Genomic DNA, 27,772 nt, shown 5'->3' with positions numbered 1-27,772 from the left:
GTGTTAGGGAGATGGAGTTGACTTTTTCCGGCCTCAGGAGTTCATCAGAACTGCTGACTTTGCCTTTAGTTCCCACTGTTTGTCCTCAAATAAGTGTCCACAGCTTTCTAGGACTCTTTCTTGACCATGAAAGTAATTCATGGAAATTGCTCTCCCGGTCTTTTCACCACCCAGCTCATACCCATCCTTCATGCCAAGCCAAACCCTACCTCCTCTAGGAAGGCCTCCATGGCTGCGCTAGCCCTTCTCTGCCAGTGACTCTGGCTCTCTCCATGCCTCAAAGGATCCTTCTCCTATTTAGCCCATAGTGGCCTTCACGTGGCTGGGCCACAGCAGGTGCTCAGTAAATAATACTGAGCTGAATTTGATTTAGAGCACAGCTAAGAGAACCAGGAGTGGGAGGCAAGGAATGGCAAGGCCATGGGCTCCCCAACTGCTGAGCTAAAAGTGGAAAGTACAGTCACAGCCCCGGAGGCTTGGCCTTCTTCCTTCTCTCACCATCTGCTTTGCAAGAAAGGGAGCAGAGAGAGGCCACAGCACATGTTACGCACTTACTGAAGTCATGGATGAGACAGTCAGGGTTAGGGAAGGAGGCCAACCTTTCTGTCTCAGTGAACAGCCCCTCCAGCTACCTTGCTTATTTGGGCTCCAAACTTAGGACACTCCCCATCTCTCACCCCATATCCAATCCGGCAGGAAGTCCCGTCAAGTCCTCCTCTAACACATACTCAAATTCATCCACTTCTCTCCATCTGACTGATGCTGCCCTCATCCAGATCACCTCCTTCCCTCACCTGGACCCCTGAAATAGTCCCCTCTCTCGATGCTTTGTCCACTTCTGTTCCCTCTAATCCACTCCAGCATGAGTGGGATTGCAAAAGTGTCAATTAGTCACATTATTTCCCTGCTTAAAGCCTTTCAAAGGCGTCCCCACTACTCTTGGAAGAAGGTCCAGACTCCTGGCCACAGCCTTCCAGACCCTGCCTGAGCTGGTTCCTGCTCCAGCCTCACATCCCAGTTCTCCTGCTGCCCCCCTCCTCACTCCCAGCACCACGGCCGCATCAGCCCCTGTGCACTCCAGGCCCTTTCCCACTCTGGCCTTTCTGCGCTGGCTCTTCCTCTGTCCGGATGCCCTCCCTGTGACTCTGCACATAGCAGCTCGTTCAGCTACAGTTCAAGTGCACACTGCAAGGTGTTGGCCACCGTTGGTTGGATGATGGAGTGATTGGTTGTTAGAGACAACGCTGAACCTCAAAGGGATAGAATGGAAGGATTTTCAACCCCATGGCAACCCAAAGGGGACAGATATCAAAGACAGTGGATGCCCAATTTTTAACCCCCTCCTAGTAGGAGAAACAGACACCTCTGAGGCCCATACAAGCAGGGATCCCCTCAGTGTGCCCTGAGGAGGCCAGAGGCCCCACCCCTGCCTGGGTGGGCATAAGAAAAGCCCAAGGGAGAGGCCAGGGCTGTCATTCACACCATAGTCCCTGTGAGTGGTACCCTCAGAGCTGTTTAGTGCAGTCTACCAGGCCACATGCAGCGCCCCCTGGAGGTTACCACTAGAATCTGTTTCTCAAGGGAACTGGGAAAGAGTAGTGATGTCTTTTTTTTTGGGGGGGGGGGGAAGAGAGGTCAGTGAGAAAATGGAAAGCACATTCATACTCAGGCTTTCACACGACAGTTTCTGCAGGGTGGGTGATGAGCTCTGCTGGGAAAAGTGGAGGCTTCTTGGATTTCAAGGTCTCAAGAGATCTCCCTGACCCCCTAAGGACAATCTTTATCTCATGCTTTTGTGGCTACAGGGATCTCTGGTTAGGATACTAAATCCTAAGTGGTCATTACGAAGCAAAATGACAGCATTTGAGAAGATCCCCATCTCCCCAGCCTCACCTCTGGTCCTACATCCCATCCTATGGGATACTGAACGGGTATCCTGACATCTCCCTCACGGGCAATGGGACAATTCCATAAGCAGATAACCAGAAAGCACCTAGCACAGTGCCCGTTGCAAGTATGGCAGTGTGCTCTCTTGATGGGGCGGGGGCTGGGACAGGAATTTTGGAACAAGGAGGACTTCCTGGCATCTTTAAAATTATACTGCAAAGAGAAAAAATTAAAAGAAAGAAAGAACAGAAAGTGGGGGGGGACGGACAGTGCTGCTTCTCGATATGCTTCTAATTTGGAGATTCTGGCAACGGGCTAGCAGACAGCGTGGCAGGGTGAGGAGATCACTGACCCGGAGCCAGGAGCCTGGGGTCTTGGAAGCTGGCTCTGTCACAGCCTCAGAGCCTGCCACTCCCCACCCCCACCACCAGCTCCATGTCCCCTCTGCATACAGAGAGGCCAAGGGGAGAGCACCCCCAGCCCGGCTCCCGCCCAGCGCTGCAAGTCTGGGATTCCATTTAAGAGCACGCAGCCCATCTGGTTCCCATTGAGGAGGCTGCGTTTTCTCAAGTGCCGCCCCCCCCCCACTGCAATCCAGATTCCCACCATGTGACCCCATCTTCTCCCAATGGTGTTCTGTTTTATGGCTTGTTGTTCTGTGTGCGTGATTTGAGTTTGGGGACTTTTTTTATCCCCCACACACAGATTTCCCTCCCTCTTCCAGAAAACGTGGAGCTTGAACTTTTGACTGCCTGTAACCCTCAGGGGGATGGCGATGAAGACAGGGGGCAGGAGGAGATGGATGTCTCCGCCCGTCTCCTACTGCCGATTTCTCTGTTTCTTCATTTGTTTCTTCTCTGTTTGAAGCGCTGCTCCTGATGGCCCCTCACATGAATCAGTCGAGAGCTGAGGCCAGAGAGGAGGCTGGAGAGAAGGAATGGGTTCAGTTCAACAGTTCAACCAACGTTTATTGAGCTGCCCCGGCCTGTGTGTGCTGGAGTTGCAAGGGGAGAGGACAGGTTCAGGCCTAGAGGAGGCCACAGGCTGGTGAGAGAGGCAGGAGGCATGCAGAGAACCCAGTTCATGGCCGAGGGCTTCCCAGTAGCTGTTCACAGGGCCGGGGAGAGATCAGGGGAAGATGTGAACTCCACGTGACAGGGAGGGACCCAGAGAGGTCTTCCTGGATGATATGCTACCCAGTCATTGGTTTGTACAGTCTTTCCACAATTATTTATTGGCCCCCTTATAGGTGCCAGGCCCTGCGCTGTATATACTGTTTGTTTTATATGAATAAAACAAACATAGTTCCTGTACTCAAAGGAGTTTCCAATCTCCAGGAAGAGAAAAACAGCAAACAGATAATAGCAAATACATATATATATTTATAAAGTGTGAAGATGCTAACAGCAATTATAAGGGGTCTCATTTAAATCAGCTGATCCTTAAGGAAGTGACATTCAGCAAGATTGAGTGAAAGAGTGGGAGTTAGTAGAGAAAGCGTGTTCTTAGCAGAGGGTAAGTATATACTGAGGTGCTCACACCCCAAAGAGCTTTACTCCTGGAAGCAACTGGAAGAAGGACAGTGTGATGGGAAGATAAGGGTGGGCTGGAGGCGACTGGAAAATGATCTCAGGGAGGTAGGCCAGATCATCCCAGCCATGGCGAGGCCAGGACTCAACCTGAGGTCAGGATCAGGGGTCAGTCTGAGGTCAAGTTTAGGGGTCATTCTGAAGCTGGGGCCAGGGTTGGGTCTTTGATGCCAGAATCAGGGGTTGGTCTGTGGCCAGGGTTAGAGTCAGTCTGAATCCAGGGCTAGAGTCATTCTGAAGTCAAGTTTAGGGGTCAATCTGAGGACAGCATTAGGATCAGTCACTCATTAAATATTCACTGAGCGTCTGTCTCCCTGGCCTGACTCCCTAGGAGTATAGTGATGAGCCTGACAGCACCCCTGGCCTTCCTGGAACTTACAGTTGAATGGGAAGGACAGTCATTAAAGAGGGAATTGCCTGAATAGTTAGTTCACTAATTACCACTGTGAGGAGTGCTGTGGAGGAGAATGCTAGGTGCCCCAAGACCTCGGAGGAGAATGTTGTTCCAGTTACTATGGCTGTATAGCAAATGACCCCACAACTTTGCAGCTTAAACAAACCATTTGTGATACTCACAGAAAGCTCGGATCAGGGATTGGAAAGTGCATGGGAGGGATAGCTTGTGTCTGCTCCATGCTGTCTGGGGCGTCAGCTGGGTAGACCTGGAGGCTGGGAGTGACTGGATAGCTGGGGACTAGAATCATCTGCAGCCTCCTCATTCACATGTCTGCCACCTGGGCCAAGACCGATGGCCAGACCACCTGTGTGTGTCCTCTCCATGTGGCTTGGCTTCCTCATAGCAAGGAGGCTTCAAGATGTCTGGACTTCTTATATAAGCACAGCTGTTACAGGAGATAGGCAGAAGCTGTGTCATCTTCTATGACCCAACCTCAGATGTCACAGAGTGTCCCTTCCCCTGTGCTCTATTGTTCAAGGAATCGGTGCCCACCGAGAAACAAGGGAAGTGGAATTGGACTCTATCCCTCAATTGGGGGGTGGCACGATCACACTATAGAACACATGGATCAGAGCTATTTGGAAATCTCTGGAAGGTGCCATCTACCACCAATACCAGCAGAGGGCAGGTCAGTTTGGGCTGTGGTAACGGACTCATTCCTAAACAGCTTTAGAAAGAGGACCAGAGAGTTTGCTTCTGACACGCACACTGGCCTGCACAGTGGGAGTGAATCGCTTAGTTAGGCAGCCCCAAGCCCATGGGACACGCTGGGGTATGTGGGAGGATTCAGGATTGAAGAAGCAAGCTCTGCAAACACTTCCTCCCCTGCTCAGCAGAGTGGGCTGTCAGCTTCCCAAGTCTTGGCTCCACTTCCTTATTGCAGCATCAGTTGTCCCTTTATAAAATGGGGTAAATTCTCCCAGCCTGGCCAGGTTGGAGGCTGGCATAGTTCATACTGATTCTGAAGCAGGATCCTATTGGGACCCCAGTAATGGAGGCCTTGCAACATCCCCAGCCTCACCTTTCCTTGATGTATAGCTTAAGGGTAGATCATTCCCCAGTGGCTTGAGCTTGAAATGTCCCCTGTCCCACGCAGTTCCCTGTTTTAGAAAATTATCCTGAAATTTATGATTAATATACTTAGGCTTATTGGTCACAATCTCTGTGGTCTAGCATTCTTCCCAAGCTACTCCCATCATTGTTTTGGGGTTGTTGACACTACTGGAGAATCATGTGGTAAGAGGCAAGGCTCCATGCAGACCCCTGGAACCATTACGTAGCCTCTGGAGGAACAACCAGATTTTTCCCTTAAAAACTCCAAGCCAGTCTGAGCATGTTCAGGCAGTTTTTGGAGGTGTTAGCCCGCTGCCTTCTCAGACCACTGGTGCTCTGATAATAAATGCTTATTCTATGACCCAACTCTGGTGTCGGTCTATTGGCTGAGCAGCACAGGCAGCATGAGCCCTGGACTTGTTTGGCTTACGCTTTTCATTCTGGGGTCCCTGAAACTTGAGGAACCTACAGGAACCTAACTTGGACTGACTGTCATATTTTAAAAACCTTTCATGCCTTATAGGTGGAAATTGTTAATAACATCTTGCCCATGAAATTAGAAATTTTGTGAATCAAATCCCATATGTAATACACCTTACCTGAATAGCATCCTGTAGTCAAGTCTTCTCTAAAATGAAGAGTAGTTTCTAAAGTTAGGAATTTCTCCCACTCCAGTTTTATTTTTGAAAAATACAGATTAATGTCAATCTGGTTGGAGGAAGCAGAAGCTGCCTTCCCAGGATACAGAGTCGGATAAAACATTTCCTTTACTCACCTTGGTGTTTCTCTGCCACCTGGACAGCTGTCGTCCGGGGATGAGAGAAAGGAAAAGAAACAGGTCCAGCAGAAGCAGGATTTAGATCAGAAGTGGACAGAGCTTGAGCTCTGTGGGTCTCTGGGAGAAATAAAAACAGAGGGAGCAGACACTAACCTGGAGACTGTGAGGGTGAAATTGGGGCAGGGCTGCCTTGGGGACTCCTTCACGTGAGAGAACAAAGGGCCTTGTGCAGGATCCCTGGGTGCTGGTCATGGTTCAGCTGCTAACTCTCTGAGTGGCCTTAGGGTCTCTCTCTGGGCCTCAGTTTCCTCCCCTGGCTGAGTTACCTCTGAGTCCATTCCACAGCTCTTGGGCCCTGACCCCAACAGCACCCATCCCACCCTCCTCCACCCCCTTCCCAGTGGCTGGAGCTCTGGAACAGTCAGAGCATGACCCCCGTCCTCACTGGCCTTGGGAAACTCCCTTAACTTAGCCCCAGGGCTGGGGTCAAGCCGGAAGTATGGCCCCGATGACCTCATGCTGGGTTCTTGCCCTGCCATTTATCCCTCCATGACTCACCTCAGGGTGGAAGAGCCAAGGCCATTTGAAAACCAAAAGCCCTGTGGGGCCCGTCCTTTTCAAGGGCTCCGAGAACAGGCCTTTGGCAGCTCTTAGCTCTTCCCATCCCAGTGACCCAGAGTGAAAGGCTGGATGTGTCCCAGCCAGGTTGTTGTTCCCCCAGAGCAGGTAAAGCATCCTGCCTTCCCCCTTCTCTTGCCTCAGGACTCTAGGCCCAACCTGGCTGTGTGATAGTGATTGCACTTCTTGCCTTCTCTGGGCCTGTCTCTGCATCTCTCAACTCTAATCCCTCCGCTCTCATTCAGTCCATCCCTGCTCTTCTTCTCCATCCACACCAACTCAATCTGCCCCCCTTCTCCCAAATCCCATCTTAGCCTCAGGAGGGTTTGATTGCACTTAGAAGAGTTTTGTGGCAAAGCTATGTCTTGCTCTCTGAATATTCATGGGCTCCCCCACATTCTTCAGCCACCTTGCAGTTAGCTGGGGCCTGGTGAGCAGCTCTAACCAATGATTACTTCTTGGCTGAGCATTGAAAAGCAGGCAAGATTCTCCGCACACTCTCTTCTCCTGCCACCTGGGAGATGAACATAGAAACCTCACATTACATATTTGCACTGCTGAACATGGTAGCAACTAGCCACATGCGGCAGTTTGTAGAGAAAAAGGAACTCTCATGCACTGCTGGTGAGAATGAAAATTGGTACAGCTACTATGGAAAACAGTATGGAGGTTCCTTAAAAAATTAAGAATAGAATTACCATATGACCCAGCAATCCCTTTTCTGGGTATCGACCCCCAAAATCTGAAAACATTTATCTGTAAAGATATATGTCCCACTGTGTTCACTGCAGCATTGTTCACCAAGACATGGAAACAACCAAAGTGTCCTTCAATAGATGATTGGAGAAATAAGATGTGGTACATATATAAATGGAGTATTACTCAGCCATAAGAAAAGATGAAATACTGTCATGTATTTGCAACATGGATGGATTTTGAGATTATTACACTAAGCAAAAGAAGTGAGACAGAAAAAGTCAAGAACCATGACTTCACTCAGATGTGGCATATAAAACTGAAAGCAACAAAGGAACAAGATAAACAAACAAAAACTCATAGGGCCAGCCGAGTGGCGCGATGGTTAAGAACTGGCTTGGGATGCCAGAGGGCCCCGGTTCGGATCCCACATATGAGGGCCAGTGACACTGCCCTCCACAGCTAAGATGCTGAACAACAGCTCAACCTGGAGCTGGGCTGCTGTGAGTTGCTGGCAAAGGCATAGGCTGCAGCCCCTGTGGCAATGGGTTGCCATGGGCTACCGTGTGTAGCCAGCAGCCAGCGTGAGCGGCCAACAGCCGCCGTGAGCAGCCGTCCAGAAGCCGGCGACTGATCTGCCTCGCCCGGGAAGAGCGCAATGATGGTGCCAACTTGGGCCAGTAAAGCAACGTCCTCCACAACTAGACTGAAGAACAAAAGGACAGCAACTTGTCTGTTCCCCTACCCCCAATTCCCCAGCACTGTTCCCATCCCCCCAATTCCCCAATAAAAATCTTTAAACAACAAACAAACAAACAAGAAAACTCATAGACACAGACGACAATTTAGTGGTTACCAAAGTGTGCCCTCATTGCTGCCTCTGCCCATTACTCCCATCAGATTCTTCCTGTCTCATGAAGCTCTTCCTTCTTGATGATTCTCTTGTCCTGTCATCACACTTCCCTCTTACTGTCACTGTGGAGATGTTCAGAAGGGCAGACATCAGGTCTAAGGGCTAGAGCCTGTTTCTCCATTTACTGGGTGCATGATCTTAGGCAAGTCACTTAACCACTGACCCTCATCACCAAACTGAAGATAATGTATGCTTCACAGAATATCTAAAGTCTGGAAAATCACTTTGTGATCCTTAAAGCATACTCGGATGGGAGGGATCACATTATACTTCTGAGCCTCTTTTCATGCACACATCTTGCCTACTTTTTTTCCTTCCCTTAGTATCTAGTTCACAACAAAGACTCACCAAATGTGGCAGGTGGGAGGCATTGGAGGCCTCTGGGGTGAAGCGTTTCTGGCCTCTAGAATGTCCTGTGGGAGCTACAAAGTTCACCCCTCCTTCCCACCCTAGTCTGCACATCCCTAATACAAGAGGGTTGATTGAGGAGGTCGCTGAGGGCCCTTCTACACGCTGTCTTCTCAGCCTCAAATCCTACACAACCTTGGCTAATGCCCACCTGTGCTTCAGGTCCCAGTTCAAATGTGGCTTCCCCAGAGCCCCAACCACTGCAGCCCTCCATGTTACATGCTCTCACGTCTCACAGTCCTTTCTCTCCATAGCTCTTTCACGATTTGCAATTACATGTTGATACTCTTGTTTGTTTAATGTCTGTCTCCCCTACCAGAATGTCAGCTTCATAGGGCTGGGACCAGGCCTATTTCCCTCACTATTTAATCCCCAGCAGTAAGCCTGGTATCTAGTAGGTTCTCAATAAAAATTTGGGGAATGAATGAATGAGTGAATGGTTGACTGAATGGGAAAGATAAGACAGTTTTTTAATCACGCACCACATGACCAACCATTCTCTGGGCCCATCTCCCCATAAGCACCTCTACACTTCTGCCCTTAGCCCTCATTACCTTCTGCCCACACCCTGCTCATCCTTACCGGACACAGGGGAAGGGGCCTCTCTACATGGCTTCAGCTGGCCTGGACCTCACACTGAGCCTGGCTGGGCCTGAACTTGTACAGAATAAACAGTTCTAATCCAGTCGGGCCTTGCTTTGCCCAGGAACTGGGCTTAGGCGGGTAGAATTCTGTGAATCTGATTTCTCCAGCCCCCAGCCCCCAGGCCCCTCCCTGAGCAACAGCCTCTGCTCCCCTGGTGGGGCCTCTGGACGGGAGCCAGGACTCTGCCACCCTCGGGTCTTTCGCCTCCCACAGCTCTCGGGCCCCCCAGCTCATAATCTCTCCTCCAAGATGTAAAAATATGTTTCAAGGCACTAACTAGAGAGGTCATTACTTCAAAGACCCTCTTGGCAAATTCTTTTATTGGCCCCAGTTTAAAAAGCCAGAGTCTTCTTATAATGGGGCTCCTTAGAACAGAGCCCACCTGTGAAAATACTGCCCTCTTCAGGGATTGAGCCAGGCAGGGAAGGGCAGGCGCCAGGCCCCTCAGCTGCTCCCAGAGGAAGGGTGGAGAGGAGGTGCAGAAGAGCTTAAGAAATGGTCTTTTCCTAAAGAGAGGGAAACTCCTCCTGGCCAAAGACTCCAGATGGGAATTAACGCTTTCAGGGCCTATTTGAGGCGACCAGCAGAGTTCTGGCCCCAGGCAGTGCTCTCCTGAGTGGAAATTCCATGAACTAAAGGAACTGACATTGGCCAAGCCATTTATCCCTCCAGCCTCCAGCCCTCTGAGCAGATGGCCTTGTTCCTACCTCCCAGTTAGGGATAGCAGTGGGATGGAAGTCACTGGGTCTCCTAGCCCCAGAATTACAGGGATTCCTGACATTAGTCCATCCCTCTGAGTAACATGGGAGAGCTGTCCATCTGCTCCAAGCCATCCCCGATGAGAATCACTTTTTCCTCCTTCCTTCTCAAGGACAGCCCTCTTGCAATTAGCAACCCTGCCCTCCGCCCACCCCCACGATTTAATCTCTCACTTTCTATTTGCCCCTCCCACCAGCATTTATGATGCTCAATTGTCTGCCACGTTAAAGCTACATAGCTCAAGTTGCTGCCTTTGCGCCCTTCTCCCATTCACAGCCAACTTCTTGGAAACACCCACGCTTGCTGTCTTTCTTTCCTCTCCCTTACTTTCTCCTCAGTCCACAGTAGCGTGGCCTCTCACCACTTTCCTGAAATTGCTCTAAGTACCCTAAATGTCTCCTTATTGCTAAATCCAATTTCAGCAGCATATGGCCATTTCTCTCCATCTTGAAAGCTCCTTTTGCTTGCCTTTCTCAGCATAGCACACCTGAGTTGGCTCTTACCCTCTGGCTATAGCTCCTGGCTCCATCATGGGCCCTCTCCTGAATTCTGTTTTTTCTCTCCTCCTTTTTAATTTTCACTCCACACTCTCCCTAGATGATATTATCTACTTTCATGGTTTCAGTGATTAAAATCTTTATCTAAAACTCTTTCCTGAGCTTTGGATGTATTCATTCATTCATTTATTCATTCATTCATGTACTCACTCAATAGATTGAGCACCTCCCATGTACCAAACACCATTCTCAGTAACAAAATAAATCAACCCCCTGCTTTTGGGTGTGTGTGTGGGGGGAAGAAGGGGACACTTAACAATGTAGTAGAGACAAACACTATAGAAGAAAACAAGGTCATTCCATGCAGAATAAGTGCAAACACAGTAATTGGCCAGCATGACTGGGGTCAAGGGGACTGCATCTGTTAGGGTAAAGTCAGGAAGCAGAGACATGGTGAGTATTAAGAAATGGGGAATACGTTATAGGAATAAGACATTACAAAGTTGTAGAGAAAGTTAGGGAAACTGAAGTACTCAAGGGGGAGATGGAAGATCAAAAGAAAGCCATGAACCAGCCCCCTGAAGGCAGGCCTGTCCAGCTAAGAGGGAGGAGAGTTGGTGGAGAAGTCTGTTTCCTCTACACTTGGTGGTGAGCAGGCCTGGGAGTAGAGAAGAATATTCCAGGATCCATCAGCTCCCACCTGGATTACTGCCGAGTTTCCTAATCATTCTCCCTGACACTATTCTTATCTCATTCCAATGTGTCCTTCACAGTACGGCCTATGCAGTCTTTCTAAAGTGTAGCCCTAACCTGTCAGCTTCTTTCTTAAAGTGCTTCCCGCTCCTTATTACCCTCCAGATAGTGCTTTAGACTCCTCGGCAGGCTGACAGGGCCCGTCATGATCCTGCCTACCACACTGGCCTCCCTCTCTTATAGAGCCTGCTCTCATCCCCTGCTCATCCCAGCTCTACACATCCTCACTAGATAAAACTTCCTTCAGTTCCTCATGCTCTCACTCTCTTCTAGATCTCAGGACGTGCCCTCACATTTTTTTCCTGGCCAATTTCTACTCACCCTACAGGACTCAGCTTAGACACCTCCTCCTCCAGGAAGTTTCTATGACACCCACTCCACAGACATCTGGGCCCTTCCTACGTGTCCCCCCAGATCCTGCGTTAGATCTTCTCTTTGCCCCTGTCTCACACTCAGGCACCTGAAGGCTTGCCTATGTGTGTACCTCAGGTGCTCGTGAATGCCATGAGAGAAGAGGCCTCGCCATGGCCAGCCCAGGCCTGGGCATCGCAGGTATTCGATAAGTATTTGTTGAATTAACAAAGGTTTATAAGAGCTGTGCAATAAAACGGAAATAGGTTTATTCTGTAATGTTCTTATAAGAACAGAACACTAACTTCTGTGTTTATTAAGATTGCAATTTGTAAAATAAATAGAATAAAAATGTATGCATAGTTAAAATAAAAGGAGAATAGAAGGAATTAGATATAATTGTTCATAAAGGTTTATCTCTGTCTGGCGGGATTATGAGTGACTTTTATTCTACATTTTAGTTTCAAACTGTTCCTTAAAGTTTAAAAAATTGCCATTAGATATTTTTCAAGAGCCATAAATTGCTCTCTTACCACCTACTTCTATTTTTATATGCACATTCCTCCCTAACCACATTTGTTCTATCCTTCCAAGAATGGAGATGTCTGTCTCAGACAGACAAAGCCAAATCTTTTCTTTCAGTAGGAGTTGACTGACCTGTCTTCTCTCTGTCATCTGTTCCCAGATACCATCTGCCAGAAAACATGTTCCCATCCCTTCCTTATTCTTCCTGCTTTGTAGGACAAAAAGTAATCAAGTAATCATGGAGGTTTTGAGTTGTGTCAGAAAGGCACACTCATGGATATTTATAGAGACATAAATGGCCCAAGTGTGGCTCCCAGATCTGGCTTTCAACAATAAGCTTCCCCCAGAATCCCAGAAAGAGAATATAAGCACAGAAGACAAAATAAGGCAAAGGAGCCCTTTGTTCCCAGGGGAGACTTTGCCTTAAGCCCCAGTGCAGAGCAGAGCCAGGTCTCCATTGGCCATGCTGGGTGACATTCTCCTCTCCAGGTGAGCCCAGCCTTAGATCCTGCAGCTCTCACCATGTGAGGAAGGGCAATCCTGATCAGGAAAGAAGAAAAGGGTGCAATGTTCAATGAAGACTATGTTGGCCCTAGGACCCAGAGCAGCAGTGGTCTAGGAGGCCCACCCCAGCAGTGGGAACGCCATCAGGTCTACCCAACTTGCCAGCACAGTAAAAGCAAGTAACCACTGAATCCAGGAAAGAAAGCAGGCACTGTGGCACTGTGGACCAGCCTTGGACCCTGAGTGTCCTCATGATAGGAGGGAGAAGGGAGGAGAAAAGCAGATAGGGGTCTGGTCCTCTCAGTACAGACCAATACTTAAGTTGACATTTTGCATTGTTTCAAGCCTGAGTTTATTCTGAAATCTAGTCTTCAAGTGCACCATTCTCCAAGATATCTTTATGTCTTATTTTAGCTGTGTTCATGAGAGAATTCCCTTGGGAGCTTTATTTGAAACTTTGCAATAATTTTCCCTTAAGATGCCTTCTTTTTATTATTTTTGTCATTTCAGACCTTTGGATTTGATCTGGTAGGGAAAGGATGAGCCTTGAAAGCTGTGAAGTAGTGGATAGACTTGGTTGGTTTAGTGCCCTGAGAGGACATTGTACCATCAGTGTAAAGAATGGGTAGGGTAGGCAGAGAACTGGAGCAGGGGTTGTAGTTAAGAGGCCACTGCAGTAGTTCAGTGAGGGATAAAAGAAGCTTGAACTACAGCAATTTGAGGAGTGGGGTCCAAGGGAGGAGGGGAAGGTCTGAGAGCCATTCTAGGGTATAGTTGATGGAATTACAAGAGAAGGTAAGGTTAAGTCCAAGGTTAAAGCTTGAGAAATCAAGTGCCTAGTGACAACTCTACTCAAGATGTGTAACACAGAAGAAGGAGGTATTTGAGGACAGGATAATGAGTTTGAGATGCCTGAGAGATAGTCAGGTAATATTTTTCAATATGTACTTAAAGATAGGGGCCTGGAATTTGGGATAGAAATTGAGGCTATATATATGGACATAGGTAAAGATGTAGTTGTAGCTACAAGTACAGATACAGATATAATATAGATATATGTGAGAGACACAGAGGTTGAGATAGATGTAGATATACTAGCTTAACACATGGCAATAAGAACCCACAGTTGGGTGACTTCAAGAATTTTTCAAGGAAGAAATAATGGTAATTAGTATCCACTTCAACTTATGTGATAAAAGCATGGAAGCAATTTAAAGTGATTCCAAATATTGGAGTCTTGGTGTCTGGAAGAACAGTGGTCCCATTGGTGGAAACAAAGAAGACCAGGATATGGGGAGAAATGATGACTGATGTCAGAATTGTTGAATTTGAGATGATAGTGGGACATGCAACTGGAAATGTTAAGCAGGCAGATTTTAGACCACAGCCCTGGCAGAGTCAACCTGGAGATGCAGAATTTGGAATCATAAAATTATAAACTATTAGAGCTACAAGGAATTTTAGACTCCATCTAATCCATTGCCTTCTTTACAGAGATGAGAAAATTGAGACCCAGATATTTTAAAGATTATCCTCAAATCCATGCAGCTTTAGATAGTAGAACCCGAAGTAGAACCCTAGGCTCCCTCATTCCATCCAGGGCTTTTGTCATCTGCAAAGAGATATGTGTTGAGAGTATGAAGATGGATAAGACGAATTTCTGAGGGAAGAATGCAAAGGGCTATTGCAATGTGAAATCATGGAGACTCTGAGAGGTCTGAAAGGATTGCATTAGAATACTTGGTTGGAAGTGACAGAAACTCATTTCAAACTCACTCAGAGCATTCACTATGCAGCCAACTCATAGTGAAAATAGGAATAGAACTGGCCTTCAGCAACAACTGGATCAAGGGACCAAATACCATCTGGTTTCTTTCATGCATCTCTTTTCTCTGTACATGAGATTTTTTTTCTCAGTCTGGCTTTCATGTATGATGAAGGATATGGTCACAGGGATAGTCCAGACTCTTCTCCTTATAGCTTTGGCCTGAGAGGAAAAAGGGCTTGTCTAAGGAGGGGCTTTGATTGGCCAGCCTGCATCACATCCCCATACCTGACCAAAATGCTGTAGCCCAAAAGCTATCACATGAGAAAGCCCAGGAAATTGTTTCTTATTGGAAGAGGAGAGAGGGTGGGGGTGAGGAATGTTGGAAAGAAGGAATCAACAGCTCCTCAACAAAAGTTTTGAACACAGACCAGAAAGGCTGAGCATCAAGGGTCAAGCAACATGAGATAAATGAGGGAAGGCTCAGGGCAAAAATTAGATGATTTGTAAGTTGGGAGTCTGGGAACCAAAGGAGAGATCTGTCTGCAAGGCATGACATACAAGGGGAGGAAAATAGTTTTATGTCCTGCTATGATAAGTCAATATTATTTTGAAAATATTGTCCTATTTCATTTACTTTTTGAAATCCCTATTTAATGTCCACGTATTTTTCCATAGATAGACCATAATCTAACCCTCAACTATTGTCAATTATCTAGACTATTCCCATTTTGCTCTTATAAATAATGTGTGCTATGCATCCTTAAACACATCTGTATTATATTTTTTATTTCTTTATAATAAATTCCTAGAAGTGGAATTAGTGGTTGAAAGAATATAAATCTTTATAAGGCTCTTGATGATTCCAAATATTTGAGTCTTTGTGTCTGGAAAGAACAAATTTCTTCCCAGAAAATTTTTATCAGTTCATGCTCCCACCAGCTGTGAATTAACAGTGTCATATCACACTCTTGTGAACAGTATTTTTTTCAATCTTTGTTAATTTGAGAGTCTAAAAAAAGACATCTTATTTTAATTTGTATATTTCGATTATCAGCCATGTTTAAAATTTTTTAATGTGTTTATTAACCTTTCATAACTTTGTTTCAAAGCTCTTCATAGTTTAAGAACATTATCTTTTGCCATATTCATTGAAGATATTGGAGATACTGTTTGATGTCCAAAATTGTCCATGGACCTTGTACATAGTACAATATTCTTTTTATCTAGGATGCAAATTTAACCTTATTGCTTAAACTATTTAGATGGGCAGTGGTTGCTCAAAAGTGTCTCAAGAAAGTTTGCTTTTGTAAATTTTTTTATACAATTCTAGTAGGTTTTGCTTTGGGCCTTTCGATGCTATAGTATTTGGAGTATTATGCATTGATTGGGTTCCAAAAGGAAACAGATGGCCCAGTGTAAGCGGGTAATTTGAAGAGGGTTTAACAAAGGGACTATGTGCAAAGGTGTGGTTCCAGGGAGGTGAAACCACAATGGTAGCACAGCACCCTAGGGCTGGAAACAGCAGGGGACCATCATTTTCCTTAGGCTGTAAGGGGCAAGGGTGAGAGCAGATAGGAACCGGAAGCAGGAAAGGTTTATGGGAACGATGACTTCAGGGGAGGGACAGAGCCAATCTGTGGGACCCTTGCAGGAGGCTACTAGGGAACTAAGCACCCCAGCCTCGCTCTCCAACTTCCCCTCAATCCGCTACTGGTGCTCTCCACTTGCCAAACCCAACTGCAAGCAGAAGGAGAGGAAGCTGTCAGTTTGGCCCTTCCAGGTCAGCCTGCTGGGGCCCAGAGCAGTGAGGAGATGGAGGAAGAGTCGGCCTGGAGAACACAGAAGGTGTCCAGAGCAAAGATTCCTTACTATTGAAGAGTCCCTATGTATTTGAACTCTAATCTGTAGAAACTGAACTTTTGTGATCCTCTCTGATTTCTTGTTTACATGTTTCTCCAATATAATTTAGTCTACACATTTTCTAGTGGTATAAGATTAATTTGATTTTATTTATTATCTACATAGCTTGCCCTTATGCTTGACAATTTCAACGGTGAGCTAAGAGTAAAGGGGACAACACATGGATACTGGACAGGGACTGCAAGCTGTCCCCTAATATTCATGCCCTCTCCTCAGTAGTAATAGAACCCTCCATTATTACCAGGGCACATGGCTGTCCAGGATAAAGATTACATTTCCCAGCCTTTCTTGTAGCTAGAATGGCCATGGGACTAAGATCTGGCCAATAGGATGTGCAGAACAGTGATATAGTCAATACTGGTCATTTCCCTGAAAGGACAGAGCATGAGCCTTCTTTCCCATTCTACCGCCCTGCTGCATGGAGCATGGATGTGGTAGAGAGTTACCTGGTCCATAGGGATGCTGGAACAATGGACCACCCTGGACCACCTGGATTGCTTATTCCAGGCATTAGATGAGAAAGACATAAACTTCTTTTATACTTAAATCGCCATTGTTTTGGGTGTTACACCCAGCCTAATTCCTTACTATGTATTACAGATAACAAGGAGAAGAATTTCAGTCATCCATTCAAAGAGGAAAAGAGAATAGAGATAAACATTTTCTGAACACCTACTGTATGTTTTCACCTATATTATTTCATTTAATCCCCCTAATAATCCTGAAACAAAAAAAGGTGCAACGATCCAAGTTGTTAGTCATGAGGAGACTGAGGCTCAGTTAGCTTAAGAGACTTGCTCACGGTCACACAGCTAAAATCCTGACTAGATTGAGGTTTGAACCAGGGCGTATTTATCTGGCTCCAACGTCAAGGTTCCCTTCACACCAGTCTCCTGAAGATGAGTGAACACAAAAGAGACTCCTGAGCCAAGAGCAAACTTATGTTCAGGCCTTAATCGCCTCATATCCTCTAGAACTAGTGTGCTTTGGGGAAACAAATAGATAAACCATAACACCTTGTCATCATAGCAACTGCTGTTTACAACTGGAATTCATTCTTTAGCTCTGAGGGATGGCCAGGAGCCCTCAGCTCTGGGGATTTGTGAGTAATAGGAAATGCAAAAACTCAGGCCCTGCTGTCAAAGACAGAGGTCTTGGAAGACTAAGATACACTGTGCACGAAGTTAAACGTTCATGAGTCACATGCCGCTGCCAGCACCATCTTAACAACTGTCTTGATTCAGAGAAAATGACATTCCCCATTTTTCTTCTTTGCCTACTGATGGCAGGCAACAGGAGAAAAGAATTGTGGAAGCTTTCAATCAATTTCAACTTCTCGAGAATAGTAAGAAAATGAATTGGGTTAAGGAATGTGTCCAGTTCCTGGATATCATTGGGTTGTCATTTTGGGCTCCACAGTTGTACTTTCTTAATCTTTCCCTCGATGGCTGCTTTGGGGTACATTGTGAAGTTAACCCATGTCTAAAAATAGTCAAGTTGTCACTGCTGTTGTCTAGCATGGGTCCTCATTATCTATGCGAAGGTACATATTCTGGGTGCTGCTGAAGGATCCAGTCCTCTGAGGTAACAAAGCTTTGTGGGTTCTATGTAAAAAAGAGAATGACCCCTTTTCTATCAATTTGTCATTTGACCCCAAAACAACTCTGGGTACTGTTGTTCTCTCCAAGTTTCTCTTTAAACTAAGTTATGAATTTCTCTCTTCTAAGGTACAGGTATGAGGTGTAAATTGAGGCTCATTTTTTTGCCTATGAATGTACAGTTGTTACAAGAATGTTTGTTAAAAAGACTATCCTTTCTTCATTGCACTTCTGTCAAAAATCAATTTACCAACTTCACACCATGTACAAAAATTAACTGAAAATGGACAAAAGACCTAAATTTAAATATAAGAGCTAAAACTATAGAATTCTTAGAAGATGGGTGTAAGTCTCCATGACCTTGGTTTTGTAGATATGACAACAAAAACACGAACAATAAGAAAAATAGATAAATTGGACCATAATATTATAAAATTCAAAGCTTTGTGCATCAAAGGACACTATCAAGAAATTAAAAAGACAACCCATAGAATGGGAAAAGAAATTGCAAATCATATAGCTGAAAGCATATAGTACCTAGAATGCATAAACAGAAAAAACTCTCACAACTCAATAATAAAAATAAAACCCAATTTAAAAATGGGCAAAGGATATGAATAGACAGTCCTCTAAGAAAGATATACAAGTGGTCTAAACACATGAAAAGATGCTCAACATCACTAGTCATTTGGGAAAAGCAAATCAAAACCACAATAAGATACCACTTCAAACCCACTAGGATGCCCATAATAAAACAAAAGAAAAATGGAAAATAAAAAGTGTTAGTGAGAATGTAGAGAAATAAAACCCTCATACATTGCTAATGGAAATGTAAAACGGTACAGCAGCTATATAAAACAGTTTGGCTGGTCCTCAATACGTTAAACATAGAATTACCATACGACCCAGCAATTCATGTTTAGGTATATACCCAAAAGATCTGAACACAAATGTTTAAACAAAAACTTGTACACAGTGTTACATAAACAGCAATACTCACAATTGCCCAAAGGTAGAAACAACCTAAATGTCCATAACTGGTAAATGAATACACAAAATGTAGCATACCCACACAATGCTATATTATTCAGGCATAAAATGGAATGAAGTACTGATACATGCTCCAACATGGATAAACCTTGGAAATATGATGCTAAGTAAAAGAAGCCAGACACAAAAATCTATATAATGTATGATTACATTTATGTGAAATATTCAGAATAGGCAAGTCCTTTGAGACAGAAATCAGATTAGAGATTGCTAGGGGTTGGGGGCAGAGGGGTGAATGTATTAAGTGCCAATGAATTGTACCCTTTAAAATGATTTAAATGGTTATGTTATGTGTATTTTACCACACACAAAAAAATAGCAATTGGCCACCTTTGTGTGGGTCTCTTTGTGGACCCTTATTGTGACATTAATTTATGTGTCCATCCCTTCACACATATCACACTTTTGATTACTGTTGTTTTATAGTAAATTTTTAAACTAGGTAGTGTGTGATTCCTCCAATTTTATTCTTCTTTTTCAAATTATTTTAGCTATTCTAATTCCTCTGTTTTTCATACAAATTTTTAACAGCTTTATTGAAGTATAATTCCCTTAACCACTTAAATTCACCAATTTAAAGTAGATAATTCAATGGGCTTTAGTATTTTCACATACAAGTGCCACCATTACCACAGTCAATTTTAGAACATTTTTATAACCTCAAAAAGAAATCCCCTACTTGTAGTTATCATCTCCACACTCCCAGCACTGAGCAACCACTTATCTACTTTCTGTCTCTATAGGCTTCCTTGTTCTGAACTTTCATACGAACGAAATCATATAATATGTGGTCTTTTGTGACTGACTTTTTTCACTTAGCATTCTTGGTCCATCTATGTTGGAGCATGTATCAGAACTTCATTCCTTTTGATGGCTGAATAACATACCATTGTGTACATATACCACATTGTTTATCCATTCATCTGTTGATAAACATTTGGGTTGTTTCCACTTTTTTGGCTATTATATCAATAAATAATAATTTATAAACATTTGCATACAAGTTTCTGTGTAGACATATGTTTTCATTTCTCTTGGGTACATACATAGGAGTGGAATTATGGGGTCATATGGTCACTCTATGCTTAACTTATAGAGTAACTGCCAAACTGTTTTCCAAAGTGCCTGTCAATGATTTGATTGATTTTCAAATATTGAACTAATCTGCATTCCCTGGGATAAACCCAACCTGGTCATAGTATATTATTTTTTTTATATATTTCTGGGTTCAGTTTGCTTATATTTTTGTTAAAATTTTTGCTTTTATATTCACGAGGAATAATAATCTATATATTAAACTATAGTTTACTTTTTTTTTGGTACTTTGGTTTTGGCATCATGGTAATGCCAATATATTAAATAAGTTGGGAAGTGTTCCCTCCTCTTCTATTTTCTGTAACTGATTGCTTAAAATTGTTGTTATTTCTTTTTTAAATTGTTAGTATAATTTACTAGTGAAATTATTTGGGTCTGAAGATTTCCTTTTCAGAAGACATTTAGCTAAATGCAATTTATTTAATAGTTATAGAACTCTTTGGATTATTTAATCTTGATTGAATTTTGGTAGATTTGGATTTTCAAGGATTTTATTTCATTAAAGTTGGATGTATGTGTTTAGAGTTGTTTATTTCCTTATTATCCTCTTAATGACTGCAAGTTCTATAGTGTTATACCCTTTTTTGTCACCAATAGTAATTTGTGTCATCTGTTTTTCTTCATCAGTCATGCTGATAGTTGTATTAATTTTATCAATTTTATTGATCTTTTAAAGAACCAGTTTTTGGTTTGATTTTTTTCTGTTCTAAATTTTATTGATATCTTCTCTTTTCTTTATTATGTCTTTATTTCTGCTTTAATTAGGCTTATTTTGCTGTAATTTTTCTAGTTTCTCAAATGTGTAAGACTTGGTTATTGATTTGAGAACTTTCTTCTTTTGTAATATAAGCATATAATGCAATGAATTTCTCGCTAACACTGCTTTAGCTGCATTCTACAAATTCTTAGGTTATGTTTTCATTTAAAAATATTTTCTAATATCCTTTGAGACTTTTTTTGACCCATGTATTACTTAGAAGTATAATGTTTAATTCTCATGTACTTGGAGATTTTCCTATTATCTTTCTATTATTGATTTCTAGTAAATTTCATTTTTGTTAGACAACATATTTTGTGTTGTCTCAATTTAAAAGATCTCAATTCTTTTAAATTTTAAAGGACTCATAATATGATCCAAGAATGTTTGATAAGCACTTGAAAAAAATGTGAACTTTGCTATTACTGGGTGAAGTGTTCTATAAAATTTAATTAAATACATTTGATGTTGTTCAGTGCTATGCTGATTTTCTACCTCCTAGTTCTATTGGTTACTCAGAGTGTTGAAGTCTCTAGCTATAATTTTGAATTTATCTATGTCTCGTTTTAGTTCCATTAGTTTTTGTTTTCTGTATTTTGCAGCTTTGTTGTTAAGTACAAATACATTTAGGATTGGCATGACTTTTTGATGAATTAATCCTTTTGTCATTATATAATGTTGCTCTTAATCTCTGGTAATATTTTTGTTCTGAAGTTTATTTCCACTGATATTATTAAAGCCACTTTAACTTTTCTCTTGATTGATGTTTGCATGAATTATCTTTTTCATCCTTTTACTTTTAGCCTACATTATTATACTTTTTAGTTATTTATTATTTATATATTTATCATGTAAACATATTTATAAATTATTTATTAATTTATAATTATATTATATATACTTTTATATTATTCTATTTAAAGTGAATAATTGTACATAACACTGTTTTTTAGTCAATTTTTATAATTTTTGTTTTAATTAGTATATTTAGGCCATTTACATTTCATATAATTATTGATATGTTGGGATTTAACATTTATATTTCATTTTCTGTTTATTACCTCACTTTTCCTTCCTCTTTGTCACTTTCCTGCCTTCTTTTGAGTTATTTGAACATTTGTCAGTACTCCATTTTAATGCACCTATTGTGCTTTGAATGTATTTTTTATGCTGTTTCTTAGTTCCTGTAAGGTTACAAAAAAGATACTTCACTTTTCAGTTTTCTTTAGAATCACTATGTTACTATTTCCAGTGAAATAAAAAACCATGACCATGAGATAGGTTCCTTTACTTGTCCTCCTTTATGTTTTACTTGTTATTATAGCTACATACCTTAAAACCCTCCTCAAAATGGAAAAACATAATAACCAAAGTGAAAAATTCAATAGATATGCTTACAAGTAGGTTGAGCCAAGCTGAAAAGAGGATTAACACACTGACAGATATATGAGTATAAAAGTCTGAATTAAATCATGGAGAGGAAAAAAGTATAGAAAATACTGAATAGAGGCTAAGGGACATATGGAACCTAGTGAGAAGATCTGACATGCTTGTAATTCAAGACTCAGAAGGAGAAGAGAAAGAGAATGGAACAGAAGTACTATTTGAAGAATACTGATGAAAAAAGTGAAGTATCACTATGAACTCCAAGAATCATAACTACAAAGAAAAAAACATACCTATATACATCATAGTAAAATTGCTAAGAATAAAACTCAAAGAAAAAATCTTAAAAGTTTCCGAGAACAAAGACACATTACCTTCAAAGGAGCAAATATGGGGATTAATCTAAATAAAATTTAACTCTATATAGCAGTAATAATAAAGTCTCCTGGGGTATAAAACATAGGTGAAATTAAAACACGGTGGAGTAATAAGACAAAAGCCTAAAGGGGAGGTCTTTAGGGTCCTTACATTGCCTAAAGTAAATCAATAATATCTATAGTAATCTCTAGTGGTAGTATATGTGGTAATCTTCTACATCCTTGCTGATTTCATATCGGCTAAAAAAGTTTAAAGAATGCATATTAAATGGGCTAATATAGAGGAAATTGAATTTTTAAAATACTTGCTTAATGCAAAAGAAGACAATAAAGATGTGTAAACAAGAGCAGAAGAGTAGGTATGAATATAAAACAAATAATAACATGGTAGACAAATACTCCAATACATCAGTACTTAGATTAAATGTAAATGAACTAAAAACTCTAATCAAAAGTAAAAAATTATAAGACCAAATTAAAACAATAACAGCAGCAATGACAACAACACGTTTTGTTTTGCTTTGTTTTTCACAAGAGACAGAACTTAAGTATAAGGACAAAGGAATATTGAAATTACATTTTCTATGATATAATTTGTATGGTATATCATAGAAAGTGAAAGTTGGTATAGCTATATGAATAACAACAAAAAAAATAAATGGTAAGGCCAAAACCACTACTAGGTAAACATTTCATAATAATGAAAGGGTCACTAGGACAGTAAAATACAACAATTCTAAATTTTTAAACAAGGCAGAAATTGATAAACCAGAATGAGAAATAAACAATGCCAACTGTGAGTTGGAAATTTTAACACATCTTTTTCAGTAACTGATGGAATAAGCAGATAAAAATTAATATAAATTTATAAAATTTGAATAACATGATTAATAAACATGATCTAATTGATATATGGAGTTTACTGTACCAATGAGTTTCAGAATCTACATTTTCCCAAAGATAATATGGAATAATTTCTTAAGATACTGGGCCATAAATCAGGCCTCAATAAATTTCAAAAATATGAAATAAAGTGTGTTCTTAACTATACTGGAGTTAAGTTAAAAATCAATAACAAAAAATAAGTAGGAAAAGCTTCCAAATGTTAGGAAATTCAGTAATATGCATCTTGATAGCTCATGGATCAATAAAGAAGTAGCAATGAAAATTAGAAAAAAAATTAGCTACAATGAAAATATAACACATCAGAATTTGTGGGATGTTGCTAAAATTATGCCTCAATGGAAACTGATAGTTTTAATGCATATGTTATAAAAGAAGAAAGGCTGAAAACTAACTGGCCAAGTATCTATCTCAAGCATTTAGAAAAAGAAAAGGAAAATAAATACAAAAAGTAAAAGAAAATAAACATAAAGATGACAGAAGAAATCAATGAAAGACAAAGCAAGTATATAATAGAGAAAGAAACAAGAGTTCATTCTCTGAAAGGTCTAATAAAAATTGATAAATCCTTAGCAGAACTTATTTATAAAAAAGTGAGGAACACAAATTACTAATTCTGTAACTAAAAGGGTACTTTATTACAGCTTCTATAGGTATTAAAAAGAACTTAAGTATACAGACAAATGAATTATGAACAACTTTATGCAAAAAAAATTTAATTTCAATTAAACAAACAACTTGCTTGAAAAAATTAACTTACCGAACTGGACAAAAAAAGAAGAACATCTGAATAGTACTACCTATATTTTAAACATTGAATCTGTAATTTGAAACTTTCCCCCAAAGAAATCTCTAGTCCAGAAGTTTTCACCAAACAGTTAAGGAAGAAATAACACCAACGTTATACAAACTGTTCCAAAGAATGAAAAAGAGTAAGCACTGCCCCGTTTGTTTTATGAAGATAGATGCAAAAATAAACAAATTATGATCAAAGTGGAACCAGTGATGTATATAAGAAAACCAAGTTGGGTTTATTCCAAGAATGCAAGGTGAAAGGTTAGTTTAACATTCAAACACTCAATCAACACAGTTCACTGCATTAATCACAATCGAGAAAAAAAATCTAACAATTATCTCAGTAGATGCAGAAAAATTTTTTTATAAAACTCAATACATATTCATGAAAAAGTAAATTTTAAAGAACTGTTAGTAACTAGAAGGAAACTTTCTTTTTTTAAAAGAGAAAGATTTTATTGGGGAACTGGGGGAGGGGAACAGCGTTGGGGAATCAGGGAAGGGGAACAGACAAGTTACTGTCATTTTGTTCCTCAGTCTAGTTGTGGAGGACGTCGCTTCACTGGCCCATGTTATTATTATCATGGCGCTCTTTCCGGGTGAGGAAGTCGTTCGCTGGCCACTGGATGGCCTCTCTTGGCAGCTCACACTGGCTGCCAGCAGCTCATGCTGGTTGCCAGCCACTCATAGTAGCTCACAGCAGCCCACTGCAGCAGGGGCTGCAGCCTACACCATCGCCTGCAACTCATGGCAGCCCAGCTCCTGGTCAAGCTGCTGTTCACCATCTTAGCTGTAGAGGGCGCAGCATCACTGGCCCTCATGTGGGATCCAAACCAGGGCCCTGCTGCTCAAAGCTGGCATCCCAAGCCAACTCTTAACCAATGCATCACTTGGTTAGCCCTAAGGAAACTTTCTTAAATAATAAATAGTATCTACAAAAAACAGCAAAGATCACACTTAATGGTGAGATATTAAACACTTATTCCTGAGATCAGGAAATAAGACAAAGTTATCAGCTATTACTTTGTCAATGTTTATTAAAGATTTCCATCAATGTGTTAAGGCAAGAAAATAAAAATAAAATGTATGAAAATTAGATAAGAAGAATTAAAAATGTCATTATTCACAGGTGACATGATTGTGCTCATAGGACATCTAGAACAATTTGCAGGTTAATTATTACAATTAATAATGGATTTAACAAAGTCACTGGAAACAAAATTAATATAGGAAAATCAATAGTACCTCTATATACTAGCAACATACAATTAAAGAACAGAAATTTTAATATACTACTTACAATCTATCATAAAAATAAAACATCTAGGCCTTAATAATGTTGAGACATAAAACCTCTACACAAAAAATACAAGTACCATTGAGAGGATTTTGAAAGACTTAAATAAATGGGAGTATATATCATGCCGAGAATTAGATAAATCGGGACAACCAAGATGGCACAGTAGGTAAATGCTGTGTTTACCTTCTCTCACAACCACATCAAAATTACAACTAATCTACAAAACAACCTTATTGAGAATCACCTAAAATCAAGCTGAAATGAAGCCTTTCAACTAAGGATATGCAGAAGAAGCCACCTCCAGACTGGTAGGAGGGTCAGAGATGTGGAACGGGCTGGTCCCACACCCGCGTGTTACCATTAAACACTTATTTCAGCTGTGGGAATCCCCCTCCCATCCCCTAGAGGAGTGAGAGATCCCAGCCCCACCCCCAACCAGGGTTCCAGTGCTGGGGAGAGAAGTCCCCACAATTTCTGGTTGTGAAAACCAGCAGAGATTGTGACTGAGTGAGACTGAGTGTGGCTGCACTCACTGGCGCTCCTCTTAAACAGACTTCATGCAAATTTACCCACCAATGGAATCACTAGCTCTGAGCTCCAATGTTGGGGCAGCAGTTGAAAAGGTGGCAGGGACAAATGGTGGGGAATTGAGTTGTCTGGCGTGGGTCGGGGGCTGGAGAGGTGGCTTTCTTCTAGATGGGGGAGCTGACGGAGGCCATTCTTTCTTTCCTGAGCCCTCCCCTTTCATTGCATGCAGATGTAGACAGCCACCATATCTGAGTCTCTGCAGTACATTCACCAAGCCCTGGCGATTGGAGACAGCCCTGCCCAACTTTCAGGCACATCCAGGCTGCTTTCAGTGGCTTTTTCATGCAGACCTTCATGGCTCAAGCTGCAGGCTTCCCTAGACTCTCAAAGGTTCATGAAGCCCACACAAGCAGCATCTGGCTTGAGCATGTCCTGTGTCTCTGGCTGAGCAGCCCTAAGCCGGCATTAGCGGCAGCCAGCCTTGGTTCATGGCTTGGCCTATCAAGGTGCTTACAAGCACAGCACAGGTGGCAGCCATCTGTGGATTTCTTTCTGGTTCCCGCTGGGTGGCCCTGGGTAGGGCACAGGCTGTGGCTGAACTTGACCTACAGTGGATCCCCTCTAAGGGGGATCCCCCCCAGTGGCCAGCTTCAAAACAACCTGGAGCATCACCCAGTTGCTTCCAAGTATGAGACACCCAAGGGGCAGATTGGGCAGGCACCAGAGTCCTGCTGAGGCAGATCCTGCTCTGTAGGATCAGCCCCTGCACAACAACTCTTCCACTGTGGTCAAGGCCAGTCCTCACAACCAATGAGCTTGAAGGTCAGTTTCTCACACTGATGTGCAATTATCAACCAACGCTCAACTACAAGAGAAGGGCACACACAACCCACACAAGGGACACACCTGGAGAGCATGGCTCAAGTGACCAGAAAGACTGTGCCACTGAATCCCACAGCACACCTACTACATAAGGCCATTCTACTAACTGGAAAACATAGCACCCCTACCTAATTCATAGAAACAAATACAGGGAGGCAGCCAAAATGGGGAGACAAAAAAACAAGTCCAAAATAAAAGAACAGAACAAAGCTCCAGAAAAAGAACTAAGCGAAACAGAGATAAGCAATCTATCAGATGCAGAGTTCCAAACACTGGTTATAAGGATGCTCAATGAGCTCAGGGAGAACTTCAACAGAGAGATAGAAAACATAAAAATGGAGATGAAAACCATAAAAAAAGAACAAGTCAGAAATAAAGGATATAATAATGGAAATGAAGAATATATTACAGGGAACCAATAGTAGATTAGGTGAAGCAGAGGATCCAACCAGTGGTATAGAACATAAGGTAGTAGAAAACACCCAACCAGGACAGCAAAAGAAAAAAGAATCCAAAAAATTGAGGAGAGTTTAAGGGGCCTCTGGGACAATATCAAGCGCACTAATATTCACATTATAGGGGTACCAGAAGGAGAAGAGAAAAAACAAGGAATTGAAAACATATTTGAAGAAATAACAACAGAAAATTTCCCTAGCCTAGTGAAGGAAATAGACATTCAAGCTCAGGAAGCACAGAGAGTCCCAAACAAGATGAACCCAAAGAGACCAACACCAAGACATATCATAATTAAAATGCCGAAGGTTAAATACAAAAAGAAAATCTTAAAAGCAGCAAGAGAAAAGCAGTTAGTTACCTATAAAGGAGCCCCCATAAGCCTGTCAGCTGATTTCTCAACAGAAACCTTGCAGGCCAGAAGGGAGTGGCAGGAAAGATTCCAAGTGATGAGAAGCAATGACATATAACCAAGGTTGCTCTACCCAGCAAGGCTGTCATTTAGAATTGAAGGGCAGATAAGGAGC

The sequence above is a fragment of the Hipposideros armiger genome, unplaced genomic scaffold, assembly GCF_001890085.2.
Source record: "Hipposideros armiger isolate ML-2016 unplaced genomic scaffold, ASM189008v1 scaffold_114, whole genome shotgun sequence".
Classification (NCBI taxonomy): Eukaryota; Metazoa; Chordata; class Mammalia; order Chiroptera; family Hipposideridae; genus Hipposideros; species Hipposideros armiger.
The sequence above is the reverse complement of the archived record's forward strand: the minus strand, read 5'-3'. Positions refer to the sequence as shown.